Below are 26,556 nucleotides of genomic sequence, written 5' to 3'. Positions count from 1 at the left end.
ACTTCTAAATAGGGTACCATTGAGGATGATTCATTACATATTATCGAGCTATTCCTTGATACCTCCATTTTCACTATAACCAAATTATCATACACATCATGATATCATTAAACAATGACATCAATCTAGTTTATCCTAACTTAATTTATTGTAACCAACAAGTACTATTGGTTTTGGATAAATGATGAAGTTATCACTAAGTTAATGGGACTAACTGACAACATGCCCCTAGGATATCATAAAGTAATCTTTGTTATGGAACTAGATGTTAGAGGATACTTTTAGGACACAGTCAAATACTTCAGTTGGAAAAATGAAAATATAAAAATTTCAAGACTTCCCTTGGTGAAACCACATTGTGGCATTATCATATTCAAAAATAGTATTGATAAATCATATATCCAAGGGTGAAATCCTCTATGAGGTTCCTGAGGGGGAAGGACCTTACCTCCCTATTATGAAAAGAAGTCAAGAAATATCAATAGTATTGGTGGAACCTTCTAAGGATACTAATATTGGGACACCAAATATTTAAGAGATAAACTTCTTAGAAACATCCTTAACTCTTAAAGAAAATAAGAATTTCATAGAGTTTTTCCAGAAATGTAGTATCAACTTTGCATGTTCCTATGTTGATATGCTTGGACTAGGCTCTTCTCTAGTGATCCATCATTTGATAGTATTTGTAGATGAAAAAATATTCAAACAAAATCTTTGAAAAATACACCCTCAAACAACATTATTGGTAAAAGTGGAGCTACAAAAATTGTTGTATGTTGGATTCATTCATTATATTGTTTATCCGAAGTGGATCTCAAACTTAGTACCTATGTGAAATCCCATTGTGAGCATCATAATATGCACCAACTTCATAGAATTAAATAAAGAATTTATAGAGGATGACTTCCCATTTCCAAATATAGACATGATAGTATATTTGATAGCTGGTCATGAGATGTTGTCCTTCATGGATGTATTTTTTACCACAATCAAATCCACATAGCACCCAAGGACCAACATAAGTTGGAATTCACATGTAATTGGGGTATTTTATATTCAATGTCATTCCTTTTAGTCTAAAAAATGTGGGAGCAACCTATCAGAGAGACATTATCACCATCTTTCATTAACTATATCACAAAACCATGAAATATTGTGTTGATGACATCTTGGGAAAATTATATACTAGAGCATCACATTTGGATAATATGGCAGTTATCTCTAACAGATTAGAGGAATACAAGGTGAGATTAAACCCCAAGAAGTGTTTATTTGGTGTCACATTAAGAAAAATATTGGGATTCATTGTTTCACATGGAAGCATTGAGATCAATCTCTCTAAATTCAAAGAAATTATTGATATGTCTTCATAAACTACATTGAAACAAATAAGGATCCTTCAAGACAAACTACAGTTGTTTAGATGATTCATTTCACAAATTGCAAATAAGTTTCATCCATTCACTCATATGTTACATAAGGATGGTACCTTAAATGGACTGTGAAGCGTCAATAAGGATTTTCGACATTTGAAAGACTACATAACATCATAACCAATATTGGTGCTAGAAGTCCAAGGTAGACCATTGATAATCTACATCTCGACTACATTAGCAACACTAATAGCTCTCCTGGCACAACATGATGACAATAGGGAAGATAGAGTCATATACTATATCAACAAAAGCCGTAGTAGGATATGAGATAAATTACACACTAGTAGAGTAAGCATGTTTAGAAATCTATTGTAGCGGCTACAACCACCCTTGAAAATTATGCCTTAGCTTCATTTTGGAGCCTCCCTACCAACCTTTCATAGCAGCATGTCTCACTTCGTCAAGTACACAAGCTCTAGTGATTTTCTTGCAGAAAGATAACATGTCGATCAAGCCTTGATGCATTCCCCTCATAGGCTGCTCATCCAGACTTGGTCCAACAGTGGGATGAGGATCTCCTTCAATAATTTACACAAATCTGGAGGGAAACCAACCTTCCCTCCAGAAATTGTGCAATCCTGACTGACAGCCCACTGGGCCCCAAAATTGCGCAATTCTGTGGAGCAAGCTTCACCCAGAAAATTGCATAATCCTTCCCAACTGGGTTTCTCAGCCCAGAAATTGTGCAAATCTAGGAAGTAGTCAGCTGCTTTGCCCAGAAATTGCACAAATCTTCTGAGTAGACAACCCAGCTCCCAGCCAAAAATTCGCATTTTCTCCTAGCAGTTGAGCAACATCTTGCATGTGTAGCTGAGTTAACCGGTTCCCTCCAAGATCGAGGAAAAAAAAATTGCGTTCATGGGCTGCTTCTCCCAAGGAAACATGCAAAGGCATCCCTTGTTGTAGGGATATATTTTTGGTAGTTGGAGGTTACATGCAAGGATCATTTCAGAAACCTCCCAACAAGTGTTGCTTTCCCTAGATTTGTGGCATATGAGTCACAACCTCAATTTTATCAAAACTCATCAATTGGACACTGTAGAGCTCATTTCTCACATCAACCTTGCAGCTCTGACATTCCACATCACATCTAGGAGTTTTTGGCACAATCAACTTTGTTATTTTGGAGTAAGCCCACTTTCCATACCTTGTGTTGCATTTCTGGTGCTTTTTGTGTTTCACTTCGTATGAATGTCGTCTGCTTGATTTCAGTGAGAACTTGGTATCGTTTTGATACATACTAGCTTGTACAAGATCTGTTTTAATTTTCATTAACATATCACTGCTATCGCATGCATGAAAATATTTTTCACGAAATGTCGCCGATTCGGCGACTTGCCTCACTCACATGCATGTTGTTCCATTTTCTGAATCTGTCATTCACCGTTTACATGCACGATCATTCACTTATGCTTACACTCAGCATCGCCATGCATCTGCATTCACTTTCGCTTTCAGTTTCTTGTCGGTGAGTCTAGGCAGCCTTGGCCTGGACTCTTCCTCACCAGGACAACATTGCACAATCCTGAGAAGGAAGGCTTTGTCTTCCTCTCCAAAAATGTACATTTCTACCCAAGATCTATTCTCCAGGTTTGCTTTTCGTAAATCTGAGGGACAATGACTACTGGCCCAAAAAATTGTGCAATGCAGTCACTAAGCCTGCAACCATTGTCAGCTGAGGTTGAACATTGCGCAATTCCAACAGTCAGCAACCAGACTGGACTATGCATTGCCGAATTCCAGGAGTAAATCAACCTCCCAGTAGCCTAGACTATTCCTTTCACAGTCTTGGCAGTTAGTTTCCCGACCTCTCGGTGCAAATTGCACAACCTTCATGATCAACCACACAGGTATGTTACAAGTCAGTTCTCAAGTTCATTTTGGTTTTCGACTAACAGATTTCTTGCCATGAGTATTTCCATGTCTCTAGGTATCATGGGTGTTCATCTGCCTCCTAGTAGCACAGGTACAATGATTTCTAGGAGAGCAGAGTCGAAGACACTGTTCAGAGAAAACTTGGGCATGCAGTCGATCAAGTGTCTATGAGCTTGCCTACTCACGAGGACATCAAGTTGTTCATAGACAAGGACCTCAAGATATGAAGACAAAAACATCACAATGAGCAACATCATGAACAACAACTGAAAGAAGCATACCAGATGCTATGAATGCAAGAGGAAGGTTGTTGACAACATGGAGGTGGAACAAAGTTGCAAGCTTAAGTAGATCCACTGATGACGAAAGAAACTTTGGAGACTTAGGCTATGAGGTGATGGCGCGATCCCTTGAAGACAAATAATGGAAAAAAGGAGTTGTATGTGCTGAAGTAGCAACTCAAGGAAGAACATGAGCTGCAAAAACAAGTGAATGAGTTGCAACTGCAACATGAACATCAGGGGGCACAACATTCATTCACGGATGAAACTGTACTTGTACAAGTTATAAATCCATCCCAACAACTTGAACGGAGTAGACATGGTCAGCAGTGTTGTTGATTGCATGCAATAGATTCAACAACATGCATGTGATTGTGCGCATGCATGCGATCCAACCCATTTAGAACACTCACCAAGGTGAAGACAAGAAGCAATTCCGACTAGAGCTGAGCATGTAGTTGACAGTTGATACGCATGATCGCCAACACACACTGGAAGATCAACACGAAAACTATGCATCAGTGTGTTGCCAGTTCGGTTGCACCAAGAAGACCATGCACATGCTAGAAGATGAATTGGATTAAGGATCCACACCAATGCACCCAGATGCAATGGAGGCAAGAGTTAACTTCAGAAAGATGTCACCATGGGGTGCATGCACACCATCATGAACGACCAAGCTTGGCATCAAATTGACACCTTCACCATCACAAGCATGTCAAAGAGTTGGTCTCACCACAATGAACCGAATGTTACTAATGTCTTGCATGGCTTACTCAAGCCATTTTATCTCACATGAGAACATGTGCATTGCAATGTAATGTCATGTCAAGTGGAAGTCCAAGTGTCAATAGTTGGATGTAACAGTCATAGAGTAGATGAAGAGTCATGAGGGTAGATGAACTGCCACAAAGGGGAATGTCAAGGGTCACCCCACCCTTTTCTATAAATACAACCTCATAACTCATTGTAAAGGCTTTTGGTCAGCCAAGCTTTGATAGGAGTATCTTAGAGAAAGCTTGGACAGTATTGTAACGAGCCTTGGCCTCTCCACTTTACAGAGCTAGTACATCTCGTTGGAGGAGTAGGCAGTTGTGGCTATAAAGTTCCACTATTGGAAGTAGTGGTTGGACATGGATGTAATGTATGTTTGGAACTTACACTTAATATAACAGATCCAACACATTTCATGCATATGTTGTATTTTATTCTATGCTATCTAGTTTACTCTAAATGATATATGTATTTGTTTTCTTACACATGCATGTATGGACTATTCTATTTAAGTATGTATGAATCCTTCTGAAATGAGTTGTTGTTTTAACCATCATTTTGGATTGCTTGCTAACTTTCTTTCCATCTTGTGATGCATCTTTGCTCATGTGTTCCCTTCCAAGCCGCCTACTATTACAGGTTTCCAAGGGGTGCACTCACCTCACCCTCAGTGTGTTAGAACCTCTCATGCACCTTCCTTGGCTTGCTGCAATTGTCACACCCTTGCTACCAATAAAGACATATTACTTGCCTCCATGCAAAATCGCGGTCAAGGCATTACCGTATGACCCATTGGTGGGAATCCTACACCAAATGGTCTGAGGTTTAATTGGGACTTCTTACCCGCGACATCCCCTTACATGTTGGTGGGTCCAATACAATTAACATTTTGGCTCTAGAAGGAGGGCCAAATGACAAGTTGAGTCCTCACATCTGTTTTGAATCTCTACATATCTATCATGACTAACTACTACGTTTCTCTTCCGGAGTGTATGTCTTATGGAAATTATTTCATTATCTCAGAAAATATCTCGGATAACTTGTCTCATAAAACATATGATGGTGGAGGCCACATAGCCTTGGTTAGGCACACGATTAGCATTGTAGGCTCATGCAAAGGACATGGATTCTTTGAAGAATACATGAGTTGTGCGTTGTTTGTCTACATGCTTCGAGGGCACCCAATGCACTGGTGTGCCACACTACTTGAAAAATCTATTCATTCTCTTGTTCATCTGGTCACATAGACAAACTGTGCTTTCAATCACTTCAACCATAAAGCACTCAACAAAGAAATTATGAAATTATGAAAAGAACCTGCTGAATCCATTGAACAGTTTCACACACGCTTTTGTAATCTTGCATACCGATTCCCCGAAGATGATATTGATTTCGAATTTCTTGATGGGAGATTTGAGTATCTTCTTTACTGTCTGAAAATCCAAAATTCTTGAAATCAGTCGAATCCCACTCATACTCTGGTGATGGAACTGCACATTCACAAGCAGGCACAGTTGTTGTCACAAGTGACTATATGCCTTCACCTCATCAAACAGCTCCACCATCGTGGAGTGATGTGGGAGATCATGCACATACCTCTGTTGAACTGTCACATCCTCCCATCCCACCTTCTCTTGATATCTATGCAGATTTGGCTTGCAAGCATGTTGGTTGTGTTGGGTAGCGGAGGCCCCACGCAATGGTTAGGGGGTTTGAAGCCTAAAGTTTTGGATAAAGATAGGGGAAAGACTCTGATGAAAGCACGGAGCACGGATTATAATAGGTTGACTCAAAGGGTAGTTCGCTCGGAAAATAATGTAAAGAAATGTAAATATAGTTAGCCCGTGCAGGGGTCACGGGTGAAGGAAGGGTATAAATAGAGCGAGGCTCTATGGGTAGAAGAAGTTAAGTTTTAATGGTTAATTGTGAATATGAAATGTAATGGGTTTTTGAAGAAGATAGTTTGAAGCATTTGTAAGTCGAAGTCGAGGGTTGGGGTAGTAGATAGAGGCTCTACAGCTGCATGCACAGAGGCCTGGAAAGTCTAGAGCTGTGTGCGCGGACCCCTGCAGCTGAGTGCGTAGGGAAGATCTGGATGTATTGAGGATAAGTGGAAGTAAAGATAAGTTTCTTTTGAAAATTCTGTATCTGACTTTCATAATATCTGTTTAATTAATTTTCTTATTGTATGAATGTATGTAAATCTAGGTTCATTTTAAATGTACGAATCGGTTCGTTGGTTAAATGGTTGCTTAAAGACCCTGTTGAACAAATCTGATTTATAACTGCATCATCCAGTAGAATAGCGCACTAATAATAAATATATAATCAATCTAGGTCTGTGTGAATATTGAGTAGTGCGGAGTTGTAGACCAATGCGTGAAACCTCCAAACCATATCTAGACATCCCTAGGGTGTGGAAACCTAGTTCTAACACCCTCCCCTACTACCTCGGGTGAGACCTCAGTCTGCGCTCCGCGGGCTATTACTGAAAGGGCCGGTAGCTGCGGGATTTGTTTGGCTAAATAACTCTTTCGAACCTAGGTCAGGCCCATATAAGGAAACAAATGGTTCCGTTGCTGAGATCAGGATCTACCTAAGGGGTGTCTAATGTGGGAACACTGGAATCCTACAAAGAAAGAGATTGAAGAGTGGTGAGATCTGAAGCTTCACGAGTTCGCGGTTCAGGAAAACAAAAACTCTCGGATATCGGAGGAACAGTGGTTGAATCGCTATATATTCATGGATATACACGAGATCTTCTTTGTAACATTTATGATAGAATTGTACAAGTGGATCACATAGTTAGCTGATAGCATGGGGAGGTGTAGATTAGACCAAACAATAGTGTGGACTCCAGAACTGGTGCGCGGGCTAGAAACCACCGAAGATAAACTTGCATGCGTGGTAGACCACTAGTTAAATCGAATCATAGGAGGATTTATCACTAAGTTTGCGATAGATACAACTATAAGTTATAGTGAAGCAGAAAGGAAATTTCTCCAAGGACCGCATGGTAGGTATGTCAAATCATTGAATACTTGGATTAAGATGTTGTTGTGTGAAAAACATATTCTGTGCGTATATTTATGTTTGGAGTAACACGGAGTGGAAGGGGTTATTGAGGAGCAGGAGGAGTAGAGAACAACCCTATTATTTCTAGCTCGCGGGAGTGCAAGGAGGATCTCGTTACGTTCTCGCCCGAAAGTGTGGTCTGATTGATTAAAAAATGCTTCCCACTGATAACACCTCTGTCCACACCACCACCCGCTTCACCCACATTGATTCCATCCACACCAACTCCACCTCCACCCCCACCTCCACCACCAAAAGCTGGGATGGCGACTGCAGTCAAGCTACCCACATTTCAGGGTGTAGGGAATGAAGAGCCAAGTTGGTTCTGGTTTGTGATAAACTATGTATGCGACGCGCAAGGCATAATAGATGAAAACATCAAAAAGGCTATGCTGGTCAGTGCACTACAGGACTACGCGCTAACATGGTACATAAAATACTCAACCAACCATCCGAATGAGGGAATAGCGGCAATCTAGGATGCGCTTAATAAAGAATTGGGTCGACCAAAGTTTGAAGCCCAGTCGGTCATTGGGACCAAGGGTTAAAGAGTACTATTCGCAAAGCTAACTTGACTTTGACATATGAGTAGCATTGCACATGGTTTGTGGCATCATTGACAGCCCACCTGAGGACGGCTTTGTCACAACATAATATCTCAACCCAAGTCAAGGCACTAGAGATAGCAATGAGGTTACACACAACCCCAATACCAGACCTAGGGTTGAGAGTTCAGAAAATCCATGCACAACTTCAAAACTTGAGTTTGGAAGTGCAAAGCTTGAAGCAAGGAAGAATGTCCCAACCAAAGGTATGTACGGAGGCAGGTTGTATTAAATTTAATATCCAAGTGCACGACAAGGACCGTTGCTCTGTCTTCATGAACTATCTAGTGGGAGGAGGCCCGATGCCATTAAAAGTGGAGGTACAAGCAGGACCAAGTGCCACACCTGCGCTCCGGTGCACAATTTGCTCGGTGGGAGGGAAGCATGCAATAGATAACTGCCACCTATTACAAAAGTATACCCAGACCTCACAACAGTTGTATTGCAACTTCTATTGATCGGTGGGACACGATGAGTGAACGTGTCGAAATTATGACTTAATGATAGAGAGAACCCCAGCCTATTGGGTGCAGATTGAAGTGTGGGGGGGATTTCAAGGACGCGGCCAGGGAAAAGGAGTGGGGCCCAGACAGGGCCGCAGACAGTTAATTTGTTATAATTATGGTCGACAGGGACACTACACTTGCAACTGCACTAACCCAACCAAGATCTCATGCCCCTACTGTGAGCAGTTTGATCACAAATTGGTAGACTGTCCAACCTTAATTGCCTAATTGAGTGAAAAGGGAGTACTCCAATCTCCACCAATCTAGAATATCTAGATGATGCATGCGGAACCTCATGAAGAGGACCCTAGTATAAATATGATACTAAGAAGTGGCACAATTGTAGGAGGGAATGAAGGCGGGAAGAGGTGCGACACACCTATGCAGGAACATAACACTGAGCTGGAATAGGGGAGGACGGGGCCAAAAGAAGCTCAGTGGAGCTTTGCGGAAGCTTCTACCCTAGATAGGAGGGATCAAATGGAGTCAGGAGTGGACCCCTCTGTGATCACTACCTTTCTTGAAACCTGCATGAAATTGCTGCGCGATCGTAAGGCTGTTTAAGGGTTGCAAGAGCTGATCACCAGGTGCGCTAGATCCAATGAACCCAGGTCGTCCGGAAGATAGGAAGACATGCTCTATGCACCAGACAAGAGATGAGAATGAAAACACAAATTGGTGACTATGAAATGGATCAAGTCATCCTGGATTTAGGCTCGGATGTGAGCGTATTGCCTAAAAAAACCTGGAGCGTATGGGCAAGCCTGCACTACAATGGTCCCCAATTCAATTACAAATGGCCAACCAACAAAAGATCTTACCAATGGGCCGATTGCAAGGAGTGACAGTGGATATCGACAATGTAAGTACCCAGACTGATTTCAAAGTCATGGAGATTGTTGATGACAAAAATCCTTACCCTTCACTACTCGGGATAGATTGGGCCACAGGCATGAAAGGGATCATTAACTTAAAAAGACGCAAGATGACATTCGAAAAGAAGTCACTATGGGTAGTAGTTCCGTTGGACCTAGCGGAAGGGGTATGCTACACTGAACCCATACGTGACGAGGAAAGTGATGACGAACTAAATTGCATTTATTAGATAATAGCGCAAGACCAAGATTGGATGCATTCTGCCGATAATAGAAGAACCTGGTGGGAATGCGATAGCACCTGCATCAAGGACTTCGAGGAGGAGGCAGAGCGATGGTAGAATCGATTACAGGAAGTTACGACACTCAACTGTAATATGGTGACTCAGTCAGTATGGAGCATAATGACAGAAGAAAGACCATGCCCAGAGGAAAGTGGCGTGACAGCTGAAGCGCAGCGCGTCCCGCCCGGCACATTATGTGTAATATAGGGGTCGCCTATTGTACTGAAGGACAGGTTGTGCACACTTGGAGAGGAGCTACAGAAGCTGGGATATAGGCGGCAATTTCAAGTCCGGATTAAAGGATGTGCACGTCGGCCATGATGGCATAAAGCGGTAGTTCGAAAGATACGGGTGCACATCGGATGGCTAACAACTCAGCCGGACTTGCGCGAAACACAGGGTCACAAAGCTGGGGGGGACCATCTCTCTACGGCCCAAACAACCACTACAGGTGCAACTCACTCCACCGGGGACGACATCCACGACAGAGTTCAACAGATTTGGGCAACCATTCTGTAGGGAAAGCTATGACTTGATAAGTTAGAAAAAAATGGGGCTCAACTCTGCATAGCAAGCATGAAGCTGGACAAAGCGATTGCAGAATTGCAGTTAGAAGTTGCCTACCTGGATTGCGGAAAGGAATTACCAAAGGAAACCAACATGGTTGGATCCCCTACCTTGCTACAAGAATTGACCCCACTAGAGTGGTTGCGACTGCAACCAAGAGAACAGGGATGTGCACACCATACTTCAGTAGTAGAATCGAGGGAACGTATAGGGTGCTCGCGACTCGGGCTAGTCAGGAAATAGAAGACCGACACTAGGGGTTCACCCACCTAACTATCTGTAGGAGGCCCAGCCCCAGCACCCCATGTAGTTGGAAGAGGGCGTGGGACAATAAACTAGGTTGTTGTGAAGTTGCGCAACAGAACCACTGCTTACATACAAAAACCACACCTGCGTCCCTGGGGATTCGCTGCTGTGAAGGAAAGATGGAAAGCGACTGTTGCAGGTACTGTTCATGATATGATGACCCATTTAAAGCACTATGAAGCCGGCGGTGGGAAATTAAGGCAAAAGAATAACCGCAAAAATCGCATTTATGAGCTACTGCAAGGGCAAGTAGCCAATTCTGAATGTCAAACTGTATATACTTAGAGTTAGGGTCACACTAGCATGTCTTACCGCTATGCAAGAAAACCGCCCTGCGTCAACAACATGATGAGTGACGAGAAATTTGAAAATATTCCGTGGTTTCAGGAATTTCCCAAGTATTACCAAGATGCAATCTAGAAGGCACAAAATTCTACTGCAGATAGCCTGCAGACAGCCATGCCGCAGACCACCGAACTCCCCAAATCTCCCCGAATGCCGCAAACCAAGAAGGATCCTCAAAGCCCAAAGCTAGCAAGAAGGTCACCCTGGCACCTACAATCTGGAAAATTCACGATGGAGGAGAATGCTAAACCTATTATAATTGAAAGCGAGGAAGAAGATGAGGGTCCTCCCACATACATCGAAGAAACCCTCCCTGAAGAAGATCCCATACATCCAGTACGACAACCCTAGTATGTGCCACTAAGTAAAGGGAAGGCCAAAGTACGTACAAATCTAGATGAAGTCGACTCTGTAATCATTACCCCGTCGCTACCAAAAGCTGTTCTAGTGGAAAACTTGGTGGTTGGCCGTGTTGCGACAATGAAGTTCGAAGATTGGGACCTTGCAGATATAGTAAAATTTCCCCACTTGGCGATGGACGAACTAATGGACCGGAAGGTAGAAGGGACAATGATAACCCTACAGCTAGGGGAGTGGCTATAGGAGGTGGACAAAGTTGGATTTCTCTGTCTATTGTCGATTCCTCACTTTCTCTGGCCCCCTATCACCATGTTGGTCATAAAGCAGTTGCTCTGTTTAGTTCATGAGGACATATTATGGGTTGGTAAACCCGTTAGTATTATAGCGGAACTTGTTCATCGGGTTTCACACCTTCCCTATGACGGAAGAAACCCTCAGGAGATTACTAATAAAGGTAATGATGTTACAATGATAGAGTGACTGAAAAAGAAGGATTAGCTCGCCAAGGGACAACGATGGTACATCATTGACAGTATCTCAGACAATGCAGTCCGTGTTGCCACTCAGTTGCTGGCAGGGAAAGTCACGAGGAAATGCCATGGCATTGAGGTCCCTGCCGCAGTTATCGCCCTTGCTGAGGAATGTGCAACTGGCGTATGCCTCAATTGGTCACAGTTCCTTTATGAAGATTTTCAGACCAAATGCCACGATGTGCAGGAGGAGGGCAAGACATTCCATTATGCATGGCTGCTGTTGTCCATCATGCTAGTCACCACTAACTTACCTGAGGAAAGCGAGTTTCCAGTCTTGGATCCAGAATGGTTTGAATTCGCTCGATATGCTTCCCTTTGGGCAACAAGGGATGTAGGACGAATTCTTAATATCAAAATATTTTGGGTATTGATGGATATGACTGTGCATCAGTGGATTAAAAATTTACCCCGCTTGAATAATATATCTATGAAAGCATGAAGCACATTGCCTAATTTAAAGCAGACATGCATCATGTTGACATCAGGGCATGAAAGGACCTGGCCCAAGCATGGACCTCACTCTGGTTTATTGCCATTAATGATGTTATTGACAGGATTGTGGATACTTGGCCAGCGGCCTGGCATGGACCCTTGGTGGTAGAGCGTGACAAGGCTGCCATTTAGAAACAATAGGAAGAAGCCAAGCGTGCCGCACAACAAAAGCGGAATGCACAGTTTGCCATGCAAGTTAAAACAGCTCAGGAGGCAGCACTCATAGCAGCAGGCAAGACACAACCAGGCGGGGAGACATCAACAAAGAACAAAGGTAATCAGAAGGAAACCACTCAGCCGGCCGTGACAGATACTCCATCCACTGCTACGGGTGCCCCTTTAAAGCGCTCAGTGACACCAGAGCAGCCAAAGCCACGGAAGAAGGTGAAGGCGTCTAAGACAAATAGCGAAGTGGCCACCTGTTGATGCCTCAAAAATCGTTGCATTGACATCGGGGAAAACCACCCGGTCCGGACCTTAAAGGTAGCTCCTTTTCCGTTTGGTGTGGTGGCTCTGACTAGATATAATGGGACCAGTTTCCCAATGGTTTGGGAATAGGATGGATAAGTGATTGATCTTCTATTATCTAATGATAATGATGGATGCTTTATTATATAATGAAAAATTATAAACAACTAATCTATCCTGGGAAATTTCCACTTTAGTGCAACTTTTGATGATCTTTATCCACAAATAGGCATATAGATGACTCTACTTATAAATAAAGACATTCATTCATATGGTAATTACTTTGTTCAAGTAGTTGAACAATGTAATAATTAAAACATTATTACACTTTTCTTCATATATCATTGACATAAATATGATTGAAAGAATAACATTCCTTAAACATTGAATAATGATAAGTAAAAGGACTGCTGTTAAAACACATACATATATCTAATGATAGAAATAATTGAATAAACACTGATTCATATAAAATAATGGAACAAAGACATAGATAATAGTACCATATGTAATTTGAATACCCTCCGATATCAATCGCATTCAGATCCCGTCTTTCAATCTAGAAATACTCTCACAAAAAGAAATAGTGCATATCTTATCAAAGCATTCTTCATTAAAATTCAGAATATAGGTCCAGTCTTCATAAAAAAATATATTGTGACTCCTGATCCAAGTTTTGATACAAAAATTGAGGATCATTTCTAAACATGGAAGGGTCTATAAATACTTACTAACTAACTAACTATGAAATAAAAATGCTATGAGGTGGTATAACCAAATCATGACAATCTCCCTGAAATAGACATGCTTGTAGTCGGCAGAATGATTCACTGTTTTGGCTGATTATCCTTTGGCTTGAGCTGGCATATAGTGAGCATTGGTTGCAATTCTGGAGGGTGACTCATGCGCGAATGCAGTTGGGCTGAATACGTAGCATCATTAATTTCAGGAATCATGTAACTGATTGCATCGGTTAAACATTTTGTTGTTGTTTTTTGACTATGGGGTTTAACCAGGAAGAACCAAAAGGTGTCCCAAGTTAAACTTTGGATGCCTATGATTAATCTTTCCTTCTTTGCTAATTCCTGTTTGCACTTCTGTTCCAATGCTTTAGCTGATGGAAGTTTACCTGGAGTACATTCTGAAATCAAATTAGACAGATAAAGTGTATCATTGATTAATTCAATCAAATTACTTGTTGTTGATCTACATCCTGAAGTTGCATGCTCTACTTTCATCAATTGAGACTGCCATTCTAGGAAAAGAATTTCCTTGTATGATTCCAGAATTTCAGGTAGATTTGCAACTTGTCCCTCCTTGGTTTCTTGCCAAGCAAGAAAGTCTGTTAATGTTTCATCGGCTTGCTCCAAATTTTGTCTTGCTTCAACTGATTTATCAACCATTGATGAAGAAATTTCACAGAGGGGTTCAGCAAGGGAAATATTATGACATAGTAAATTTAATTGATTAATCAATGCTTTATTGATCTAGAGCGCTTCGGATTTGAACTATGTTGTTTGAGGAAAGCCTTTGAACTTTTCTATTTGTTGTGAGAGATGAGCGATTTTCCAATGCTTGGCCAATGCTAAAGATAAATCTTTTTTCTTGTGAACTGCACTTTGGTCTATCCTCTGCTTCTCCTTGAGAAATAGCTCATTCAGCTGGTTTTCTAACTGCTGTTGCGCTGCTAATTACTGCTCTATCCTTTGCTACCTTTCGGATACCTGTGCCTCAAGTGAAAGGATTGTTTGATTTTTTTTTATGAGTAGATTATTGACTTCCGATGCTTTATCCATAGTAGTTGTTAGCACTGGAATCTACCTTAGGTTGAAGGAAGGTGAGACTCAAGGCCACAACAAACCACGCTCATCCTCGTAGCTAGCCCTACGAGGATAGGAGAGGGCTCTCTCCGGGTCTATCTCGGTAAAAGGTCTTCAAAGGAGCTTAGATGACCTATAATGGATATTGATTTTAGGCTAGTAAATGGATAGGTAGGTTTGATTTAAACTTTTTTGGGGTTTTTTTGGAGAAAAGGGAAAAAACAAATTTGGGCTCGGGGATGAGACCAGATCTTTGCAGAATTCGAGTTGGGGCAAGGTAGGTAGTAGCTTTAATGTTTTTTGATCATATGTATGGATGGATCAGAATGACAAGGAGCTAAAAAGGGAAAGGGGAAACAGGGATCCTCCCCAGACTGGTGAAAACATATAAAACTAAACAAATTTAAAGGCAGAGCACTGAAATCAATGGATTCAACCTCACTTACTCATTCATTTAGTTTCAGAAGCAAAAGAATGGAATCGTATACATTAAAACATTAAAGAAATTACAAATAACTGAGAGAAAACACCATCAAAACTGAAAACCACATGAATCCCAACAGGTGCTGCAAAATCTCTAATCTTTCCTTAGCCAAAATGCAGAAGATATGTACAATAGTGTGCCAAAACTTTCCCAATAGTCCAACCCTTGCTACTGACTGAAAATCTACATAATATAGACCATGCCAACCCATCTCCTAGCCTCTAGGGGTCGAGCTCCTCCTTCTAGGAGTAGTTTGAACTAATTCCAAACATAGAGCTGAAAACTAGGCATCCCAACAACCTGCCTCTAAAAGAAGGGAAACTGATCCATTTCATTAAATTTTTGCTATTTTGTGAATGAATCATCTATAATAGGTAAATAAGTGCCAAAGTTACATCATATACATCAAATTACATCAAGATAAGTCACATACTACATCAAAAGGTGAAACTGGTGAAAACTGGCCGAATTCGTGTGCTAGAAGATGAAAATTTGACCAAAAATCTCTATGCGCCGCGCGCCTGAGCTCTATGCATAACACGCCTTTTAGCCTGCTTTTGGGGCACTTCCTGACATTGAAATCAAGCTCACAATAGCTGGTTGGAAAGCCCTAGATGTCGGCTATCCAGCCCAAGTGGAATTTCCCAATTTGGAGCTCACTGGCCTCTTCAAAATTTCATTCTCCCACAAGTACTTCCTGTTGATGCAAAAGGTGGCAGAAAGGTGATTTTCATGGTGTTTTTGACCTTTTTGATCATCCAGAACTTGATGAAATGCCTTGGCCATACTAGAGCATGCATAACTTACCATGAAAAATCCAAAAATATAAATTTTTCCTCCAAAAAGTGTCCCAATCATAAGCGCACGCGTCGACGCGCTACGCGTTGGGCTGAAAAATCTGTTTTGCAAGCCAAAAATTTCAAAATGAAAAAATTTCTCCGAATTTGCTCAAATTTGGAGCGAAGACCCTCCGTCATGTATCATGCCCAGCCACGTAGCCTCACCCAAAATCTGAAGTGGATCAGGCCTCTTTCGCCGTTTTAGTGCTCTGCTCAACCTCCTTATCAAAATCTTTATTTTTGCTTTGTCGACGTGCATGCGAGCCCAATAGTGATGTTTCATATGACGGAGCATGTCTTTGTCTCTATTGGCCTTTGCCAACAACTCCTCCAGATGTCGATTGACTTTCTCAAGCCAAAATTTCCGCTCAAAAGGTGTCAAATTGCCATGTCTTTTCCGGGCCAACTCTCCATGAAAAAAGAGTCGCTGCTTTGATTATGAGGGGATTTGACAAGTGAGTAGAAAAGAGAGTAATGCGGGGGAAACAACTATTAGGAAAAAAAGTGACAATAGCCCTGGCAGTGTTTGACAAATGTCAATGGAGGATGTGGACAAGTGAAAATGGGACTATGTCATAACATGAATGATAAACAGTGTGAAAATGACAATGGCCATAACAATGACAGCAGTGATGTAATGGCAAAGAGAGAGCGTGAGGCTAAGGTTAATAATGAGCATGGACACCACTGAAAATAGATGACACAGGCATACATTAATAGCACAAGTTTGGAAAACCCCCACCAGTCCCTAATATTTGTTTCAAACCCTAAGAAGTGAATTTGGAAATAAACATAGGGTTTACATTTCTTTACCTTAAACGCTTGTTTCTCCACATTCAAAACACCATAATCATGTCCAAAATTCACTGAGCATATGTAAAGAACCTACTTGCAAGCAGTTGGAGGCAATTTGGCATGAATCTGGACGAAGAAGCGAAAATTTTTGGCCCTGAAATTATATACGTCACGCTCTTACCCAATGCGTAGCGCACGGTATGTGCGTAGCCCGCATACAAATTTGTACAGGCCGGTGAAGCCCAGTGCGTCGCGCGCTTCTTGTGCGTAGCACGCCTGCTATGCGCGTAGCACCTTTTTGTAGGGGACTTTTGGAAGCCTTCCCAGTGTTGAAATCGGGTGTAGGATAGCTCATTGGAAAGGTATTTGAGTCTACTTTCCAAACCAATTAGATTTTCAATTTTGAGTTCATTTTCCATATCAAAAATCAAATCTCCCAAGACTGGTCAAAATGTGCCAAATGAGGCTACGCAAAGGTAGAATGCTGTTACAGTCAACTTTTGGATGCCTTTCTCAACTCCAAATTGAGCTCATGATAGCTCATTGGAAATATCTTTGTGTCTAGTTATCATTTGACTCATCAAGAAAGTCATTTGGCCAACCAAGCTAGGAGAAAACGTGATTTTCCCAAGGTCACTTCAGAGGTGCATTCAATTCTCCTGAGGCAACGGTATTTTTGACATTTCTCTAAAACCATGACACCTGTGTAAAATGTGAAGGAGGTTTTTCTTCCTTGACCTGTTGTGGACAAAAACCTCTCTCAATTTTCCAAAATTCATCTTTGATTGCTCAGAAACATCATTTGAGTAAAACCTACCCCGATGTGCGGAACAAGAGATTTGTTGAAATGAAGCAAAATGAAGGGGATAGGGAGCTTCTAAATTCTTTAGGAAATTTTGGGAAGTAGGGAGGGATGTTAGGAAGTAGGGGAAAGTGGAATCTTAGAAATTGAGTGAGGGGAAGGGGTCCAAAAGGGCAAAACACAGGCCCAACCTAGAAAAGTGCCAAGTTGTAGCAAGAAACTAGGGTCTGTGCGAAAATGAGGAATTTGGGGGATCTTAGTGATGGGAAGCATTTAATAAGGTACATGAAGGATAGGGGAAGGTGTGTGAACATCTGGATACAAGTTTTGCTAATGATTTGACCATTCAAGAAAAATTGCCTTCAAAACCCTAGGAGAGGGAAATGAACCTTGCCTAGGCGCAACTGAAGCATGAACAAGGTGTAAAATGACCCAATGGAACCCGACATGATGATAAAAACCCTCTGAATGATGATAGACTCAGCTGAATAGTGACATAGACTGACATTTGGGCAACTTTGAAAGGAGTGAAAGCAAACTCTAGACCTAATGCCTAGTGACCAATTTTTGCTTGAAGACTCACTGAAATGACAAAATTTGACTTTGACACCTTAAAATCACTTTGTAAGAGCATGTTTGATCACTGGAGGAAGGCTGCAAAGGCTGACACTAACATTGGCTCCAATGGGGATGGTAGCTCCTTGTAGGTGCCAAGAACGATAGATCTTTGGGAGAGCAGACAATGCCTTCATCCATTGGGCAATGGAATCAAAAACTTAAGCTAAAATGCATGACTGAAAACCGACACAAACTAACTTAACAACAAGACTGAAAACTAACTCACAAATGATGCATGACTCAACTAAAAACTGACAGATACTTAAACACAACCGAAAAACTGAAAATGATGCTCAATGTGGAGCTTATTCATCAAAACCTACTCTAGCAGTTTCATTCATCACCTGATCAAGTGAAATGAAACAACCAATGCAAAAAAGTAAGTATCCCATCTGCTGTTTGAATTCTTCGCAAGTGCTCACTTATGAACAACAAGAGAGAACTACTGAAAGGCAACTCCCATGACAGCTTGGAAACAGATCCATTGAATGCTATGGAATCTCTATCCGCCTCCAAAAACACTGCATAAGGATCTTGAAATTCAAGCACACTGGAACTTAGCTCATTCAGTGGATTACTTCTCTTCTCTTCATACCATGAGTGCAAACTTTGATCTAAGATTTGTGACGAGACCTCTGTTGAAAATGACAAAGAAACCAGCTACCGGATCAAGTTTGTATCAATACACGTTTCAAGCTCACATATAGTCAATGGAGAAATACTTTGATTGCAAACCTCATCCAAAATATCAGCTATTGGATCATGAAAAACTTGAAAAGACTGCTGCAACCCATTCTCTATTGGTTCCAATGTGATTACATGATTGCCTACATGCTGTTCATTCTTTACTGAAGATTTACTTTGCAGTTTTCCCTTCCAAAGCTGAGATGATTCAAAACAAAATGGTATGAAATCTTCTCGTATCATTTGATCACATGTGCCAGCTTCCATGTCTTCATCTGCAACATGACAAGCAATGGCTTTCAGGGACTACAAAGCTGAATATGAGAAGTCTGGAACAAAGTGTTCATCGCCCTCAAGAGGGTCGAAATCAAGACTTGTTGACAACTGATTTTTGATTGCATGGAGGTTGTCTCTGATGAACTGACATGAATCAAAACAAAAAGGCAAAGATCCTTCACTTACTTCAAAATTTGCTGCACTTTCCTCATCAATGTCATAGCTGATATGCATCATTTGATCATTGTACTCGAGCTGCTATAGGCGAACTTCCTCCTCCCACAAACTAGCTGCTGATTTGTCTGCAAGATTAGCTTCTGTTTGGAGAACATAATCATTACCATACTGATCAAACTGAGGCAAATCATCAGTATAAAAGACATCACCAAGCACACATGTCATATCAACAGATCTCTCTTCTCCAAGATGATTAATAAGAAAATCATCATCAGATCTATAACAATTGGGATAAGAAATAAGATGTTTTGGATTAGCGAACCATGAGCTTGAACATCATAATCATTCCTTGCGTTGATCTTGTCCATCATCTTTTCCACTGCACTTACCAAAATGTCAAGCTTCACCTCTAGAGATGTTGATTCGACCGGATCTATGTTTTTCATCTCTTCTTCTTTCAACCTTGCCCTTCGGATCAACAGATGAGCCTCTACATTTACTGCACTGTTTTGCATCTCGTCAAGTGTTGCAATATTCCTTTCTCTCAGCTGAAATTCTATTTCCAGATCAAAGGAACTTGGATAGTGCAAGAGAGCAGATCTAGGAGTAGGCCTTATCTCAATTGGCATTGAATAATAAACTTGATTAAATCTGGTTGAAAACTATTGTACTGTCTCCCCTGGCAATCTTTTTAGCTGGTTATACTCTTCTATAATCAAGAAAAGGTTTTGTCCGATCATCCACCTGTCGAGAAAAACTTTGATGAACTGCCGGAAATCTGAGATGCTTGCATCAGGCAGGGTTTTGAACCAACTCTTAACTTTGCCTTGCAAAGAAAGAGAAAAAATCCTTATACTAACATCCTCTTCATCAACTTCGAAAAGGTCAAGAAAGGACTCAAAATTCTGCACATGTTGCTCAGCATTGACATTCTTACATTCACCGTCAAACCTCAGCAAGTATAGATCATAGTTTTTGGGGAAAGCATGAAGAAAAGAAGGTAAAACAAGAGGTTTATACCGATCTGGAATTTTACAAGGTATAGGGGTATGTACAAAAAGTATAGAATCAGTCTTGGTCTCTTGGGGCTCATCAATTTGAAGATGGTCATCACAGAATTCGAAAAAGGGATCCTGATCAAGTTCAAAGGCATGCAAATCTTTGGTATTCACAATCTTCAAAGGGAAAGAATCAACTGCAGGCTGAGGATCTCTTCTCAAATACAATATACTTTGCAAAGCCTTCTTGACATTCTTGGGAAAAGAGAAGAAATAATTTATGAAAAAGAACAAAATGTCTTGGATGAAATTCCAACTTGAATACCTGATCTGTCCATGTTGTCCTTTCATGTTTTTGTTGGTCGGGATCATCCTCCACTGGAGTCTTTGGATCTGATCTCGAAAATGATTTATAGTCACCAAGTGAATGATTTCAACCTTGCCAGCGTCTGATCGTTTTCCACCATCAACAATCAGATCTGAACTTGATACATGTACTGGGGTAATTAACAAGTTAAACGTCACATTCACAAGCTAGACCAGAGATTGACTGAAGCAGCATTTATCTGCTTGCACTGATGCAAAGCAAAAGCGTTTCGAAGGCTACCTCGCATAACTTCAGGCTCCGTCTATAGCTTATAAAACAAATGACATCAACAAGTAAACCATTTGTTCGTCCCCAGTATGGTCGCCACTATGTTAGCGCTGGAATCTACCTTAGGCTGAAGGAAGGCGAGACTCAAGGCCACATCAAACCACGGTCATCCTCGTAGCTAGCCCTACGAGGACAGGAGAGGGCTCTCTCCGGGTCTATCTCGGCAAAAGGTCTTCAAAGGAGATGAGATGACCTATAATGGATATTGATTTTAGGCTAGTAAATGGAAAGGTAGGTTTGATTTAAAATTTTTTGGGGTTTTGATGGAGAAAAGGGAAAAAAAAAATTAGGCTCGGGGATGAGACTAGATCTTTGCAGAATTCGAGTTGGGCAAGGTAGGTAGTAGCTTTGATGTTTTGATCATATGTATGGATGGATCAGAATGACAAGGAGCTGAAAAGGGAAAGGAGAAACAGGGATCCTCTCCAGACTGGTGAAAACATATAAAACTAAACAAATTTAAAGGCAGAGCACTGAAATCAATGGATTCAACCTCACTTACTCATTCATTTAGTTTCAGAAGCAAAAGAAGGGAATGACATACATTAAAACATTAAATAACTTACAAATAACTGAGAGAAAATACCATCAAAACTGAAAACCACATGAATCCCAACAGGTGCTGCAAAACCTCTGATCTTTCCTTAGCCAAAATGCAGAAGACATGTACAATAGTGTGCCAAATCTTTCCCAATAGTCCAACCCTTGCTACTGACAGAAAATCTACATAATATAGACCATGCCAACCCATCTCCTAGCCTCTAGGGGTTGAGCTCCTCCTTCTAGGAGCAGTTTGAACTAATTCCAAAAATAGAGCTGAAAACTAGGCATCCCAACAACCTGCCTCTAAAAGAAGGGAAACTGATCCATTTTATTAAATTTTTGCTATTTTGTGAATGAATCATCTAGAATAGGTAAATAAGTGCCAAATTTACATCATATACATCAAATTACATCAAGATAAGTCACATACTACATCAGAAGGTGAAACTGGTGAAAACTGGCCAAATTCCTGAGCTGGAAGATGAATATTTGACCAAAAATCTCTATGCGCCGCGCGCCTGAGCTCTATGGATAGTGCGCCTTTCAGCCTTCTTTTGGGGCACTTCCTAACGTCAAAATCAAGCTCACAATAGCTGGTTGGAAAGCCCTGGATGTCTGCTATCAATCCCAAGTGGAATTTCCCAATTTGGAGCTCATTTGCCCCTTCAAAATTTCATTCTCCCACAAGTACTTCCTGCTGATGCAAAAGGTGGCAGAAAGGTGATTTTCACGGTGTTTTTGACCCTTTTGATCATCCAGAACTTGATGAAATGCCTTGACCATACTAGAGCATGCACAACTTACCATGAAAAATCCAAAAATATAAAGTCTTCCTCCAGAAAGTGTCCCAATCATAAGCGCGTGCGTCGACGCACTACGCGTTGGGCCGAAAAATCTATTTTGCAAGCCAAAAATTTCTCCGAATTTGCTCAAATTCAGAGCGAAGACCCTCCATCATGTATCATTCCCAGCCACGTAGCCTCACCCAAAATCCGAAGTGGATCAGGCCTCTTTCGCCGTTTTAGTGCTCTACTCAACCTCCTTATCAAAATCTTTATTTTTGCTTTGCCGACGTGCATGCGAGCCCAATAGTGATGTTTCATATGACGGAGCATGTCTTTGTCTCTATTGGCCTTCGCCAACAACTCCTCCAAATGTCGATTGACTTTCTCAAGCCAAAATTTCTGCTCAAAAGGTGTCAAATCACCATGTCTTTTCCGGGCCAACTCTCGATGAAAAACAGTCGCTGCTTTGATTATGAGGGGATTTGACAAGTGAGTAGAAAAGAGAGTAATGCAGGGGGAAACAACTATTATGAACAAAAGTGACAATAGCCCTGGCAGTGTTTGACAAATGTCAATGGAGGATGTGGACAAGTGAAAATGGGACTATGTCATAACATGAATGATAAATAGTGTGAAAATGACAATGGCCATAACAATGACAGCAGTGATGTAATGGCAAAGAGAGGGCGTGAGGCTAAGGTTAATAATGAGCATGGACACCAATGAAAATAGATGAGATGACACAGGCATATATTAATAGCACAAGTTTGGAAAACCCCCACAAGTCCCTAATATTTGTTTCAAACCCTAAGAAGTGAAATTGGAAATAAACATAGGGTTTACATTTCTTTACCTTAAACACTTGTTTCTCCACATTCAAAACACCATAATCATGTCCAAAATTCACTATGCAAATGTAAAGAACCTACTTGCAAGCAGTTGGAGGAAATTTGGCATGAATCTGGATGAAGAAGCGAAAATTTTTGGCTCTGAGATTATACGCGTTGTGCACTTACCTAGTGCGTAGCACGCATACAAATTTGCACAGGCCGGTGAAGCTCAGTGCGTTGCGCGCTTCTTGTGCGTAGCGCGCCTACTCTGGGCGTAGCACCTTTTTGTAGGAGACTTTTGGAAGCCTTTCCGGTATCAAAATAGGGTGCAGGATAGCTCGTTGGAAATTTATTTGAGTCTACTTTCCAAACCAATTGGAATGTTTCAATTTTGAGTTAATTTACCCTATCAAAAATCAAATCTCCCAAGACTGGTCAAAATGTGCCAAATGAGGCTACCCAAAGGCAGAATGCTGTTATAGTCAACTTTTGGATGCCTTTCTCAACTCCAAATTGAGCTTATGATAGCTCATTGGAAATATCTTTGTGTCTAGTTATCATTTGACTCATCAAGAAAGTCATTTGGCCAACCAAGCTAGGAGAAAACGTGATTTTCCCAAGGTCACTTCAGAGGTGCAGTCAATTCTCCTGAGGACACGGTATTTTTGACATTTCTCTAAAACCATGACACCTGTGTAACACATGAAGGAGGTTTTTCTTCCTTGACCGGTCATGGATAAAAACCTCTCTCAATTTTCCCAAATTCATCTTTGATTTCTCAGAAACATCCTTTGAGTAAAACCTACCCCAATGTGCGAAACAAGAGATTTGTCGAAATGAAGCGAAATGAAGGGGATAGGGAGCTTCTAAATTCTTGAGGAAATTTTGGGAAGTAGGGAGGGATGTTAGGAAGTAGGGGAAGGTGGAATCTTAGAAATTGAGTGAGGGGAAGGGGTCCAAAAGGGCAAAACACAGGCCCAACCTAGAAAAGTGCCAAGTTGTAGCAAGAAACTAGGGTTTGTGCGAAAATGAGGAATTTGGGGGATCTCAGTGATGGGAAGCATTTAATAAGGTACATGAAGGATAGGGGAAGGTGTATGAACATCTGGATACAAGTTTTGCTAATGATTTTACCATTCAAGAGAAATTGCCTTCAAAACCCTAGGAGAGGGAAATGAACCTTGCCTAGGCGCAACTGAAGCATGAACAAGGTGTAAAATGACCCAATGGAACCCGAAATGATGATAATAACCCTCTGAATGATGATAGACTCAGCTGAATAGTGACATAGACTGACATTTGGGAAAATTTGAAAGGAGTGAAAGCAAACCCTAGACCTAATTCCTAGTGACCAAATTTTTCTTGAAGACTCACTGAAATGACAAAATTTGACTTTGACACCTTAAAATCACTTTGTAAGAGCATGTTTGATCACTGGAAGAAGGCTGCAAAGGCTGAAACTAACAATAGCTACGGAGTATGCCCTGGCATATTGAGAGAGTTTTGTGAGGTCTTCGGAAGGGTTAACTTCCTCTCTCCATACCAAATTATCCATTTCCATTTGAGTAGCTAAAAGAGAAGGTTGATCAAGCTTTCTGTTTTTCCTTTGTCTTTTTACTACAGCCCTGTGCTTAGGGCTGTAGAAGACATCTAAAGGTGGTATTTCTTCTACATGTAGGATGATTTCATCGGATGGATTCTCTGGAATTATCTCCATATCCTTTTGAGTGATTGGTGGGCCGCTGGTTCCTTCAGTCGGAACCGTTTTAGTTGCTGTCTTGTGACCAGTTGTCACTTCAGGTGTACTAAACTCCTATAAATTCTTAGTATTGCTTATAATGGAATCAAACTACTGCCATTCTTTAAGAAGCTTGGGATCAATCTGAGTATCTATATCTGTGAATTGACTATCTTTTCCATGTCCCTGTCCCTATTCTTGTTCCTGTTCCTTTTCCTTTTCTTTTTCAGATACCTTTTCAATATCAGAAGCCTTACCAGTGACTATTTGTTCAGTCTGAGCAGATGAATGAACTGTAGGAGTTGTGACTAAGAGGTCTAGAGGCAGAGTTTGCAACCTCTGTTCTCTAAGCCTATTAAACACTTCCAGTCTTTCATCTTGATATTTGATTTTAGCCAATTCTTTAACTTGGAATAGTGATTTAGATGAGGCAAATAGATCATTGAAGACATCATCTTCATGATCGAATTTGGCAAGCTTGGCTTGATCAAGAACATTATAGGCCACCTTCCTGGGATCATATTGTCTATTAGGAATTGTGGCAAGCTTTAGTGTTTGATATTTCTTTGTCTCCTTTTTTGCGTGCTTGTAATCATGAAGAGTGAAAATGCTGCACCGTAGTGGAAATATAGGCCATACCTATTTCTTGGAATTATTAAGGGTTTTGGATGTCCCATCTACTGTTATCTAATAAGCCAATTCCCAAGCTAATAGTTTATCAGGCACACATAGGGGAAGGACATGGGGTTTTGTATTTCTACCAAAAAGCCTTATATAAGTGAATTTTTCCTCCCCAAACTAACTGCCCACTGCTGTCAAATCTGTTTCTGCTTCTGGAGATATCCGGGGAGTAGGCTTATAAAAAATAGAGTAATAAATAGGCAAAATAAAACCATTGCAGATTTTATATAGGTGATTTTTGTAATTGGCCTTCCATAACTGATCATGATAGATATGTATTGGTTTGGGGTATGCAAGGGTCCATCTCCACCTGAGCAATGGAAATTTAGAATTAAAACAAATAGTGTCCATAATGAATGCACTATAATAGAATGGGAGAATGGTCCTAGTAGTATGATATACATTTGCCTTGTACTCTAGAATTGCTGTGGCTAGTTTATCAGATAAAATACTGGCCCAATCCATCACATAGCCATTGATCGTAGCCTCCATTAGAGGGATCATTTCTATATTAAATTTACTAGAGTCATGTACTCCCCACTTCCGACACATCACAGCCTCGACATAACAGTAAGGAGAAGCCAATGAGTCTACGGAGTACTTACTCGATGATTCATACTTGTGCTTCTCAGGGAAGTGTCTCCATTGCTTAATTGGGGCTGATTCTATCTCGTTTTCCTTCGCAAAAGCTTCTAAGAATGCTTTGTTGTACCACTTCTTAGGCTCAGGTAAGTGATACATTTTCCTTAGATCATCGGGCTGAAATGAGCCAAATATCCTCTCCTCAGTTGTGCAAAAGGTTCTATTTGTAATTGGAATTTTCTCCACCACCCATCTCACGACATCAGTATATGGGAGGACTTTAGCTCATGTTGCTATTCTATGAAGAAAGGAGCATGCCAACTCTTTGAGAGTTCCTTCAGACTTATTAGTTGAATCAGCCGTGGCTTCTTTGGATAACTCCTCATGCTCTTCTACTTCAATCAAATTATAGATACTCTCCCAGCTTGTGTTTCCCAATATAAGACACATTGTGTCTGATATCAATC

This window comes from Pinus tabuliformis, chromosome 6 (assembly GCF_031772625.1).
Source record: "Pinus tabuliformis cultivar Carrire ecotype Pingquan chromosome 6, CPIR1, whole genome shotgun sequence".
Lineage (NCBI taxonomy): Eukaryota > Viridiplantae > Streptophyta > Pinopsida > Pinales > Pinaceae > Pinus > Pinus tabuliformis.
The sequence above is the reverse complement of the archived record's forward strand: the minus strand, read 5'-3'. Positions refer to the sequence as shown.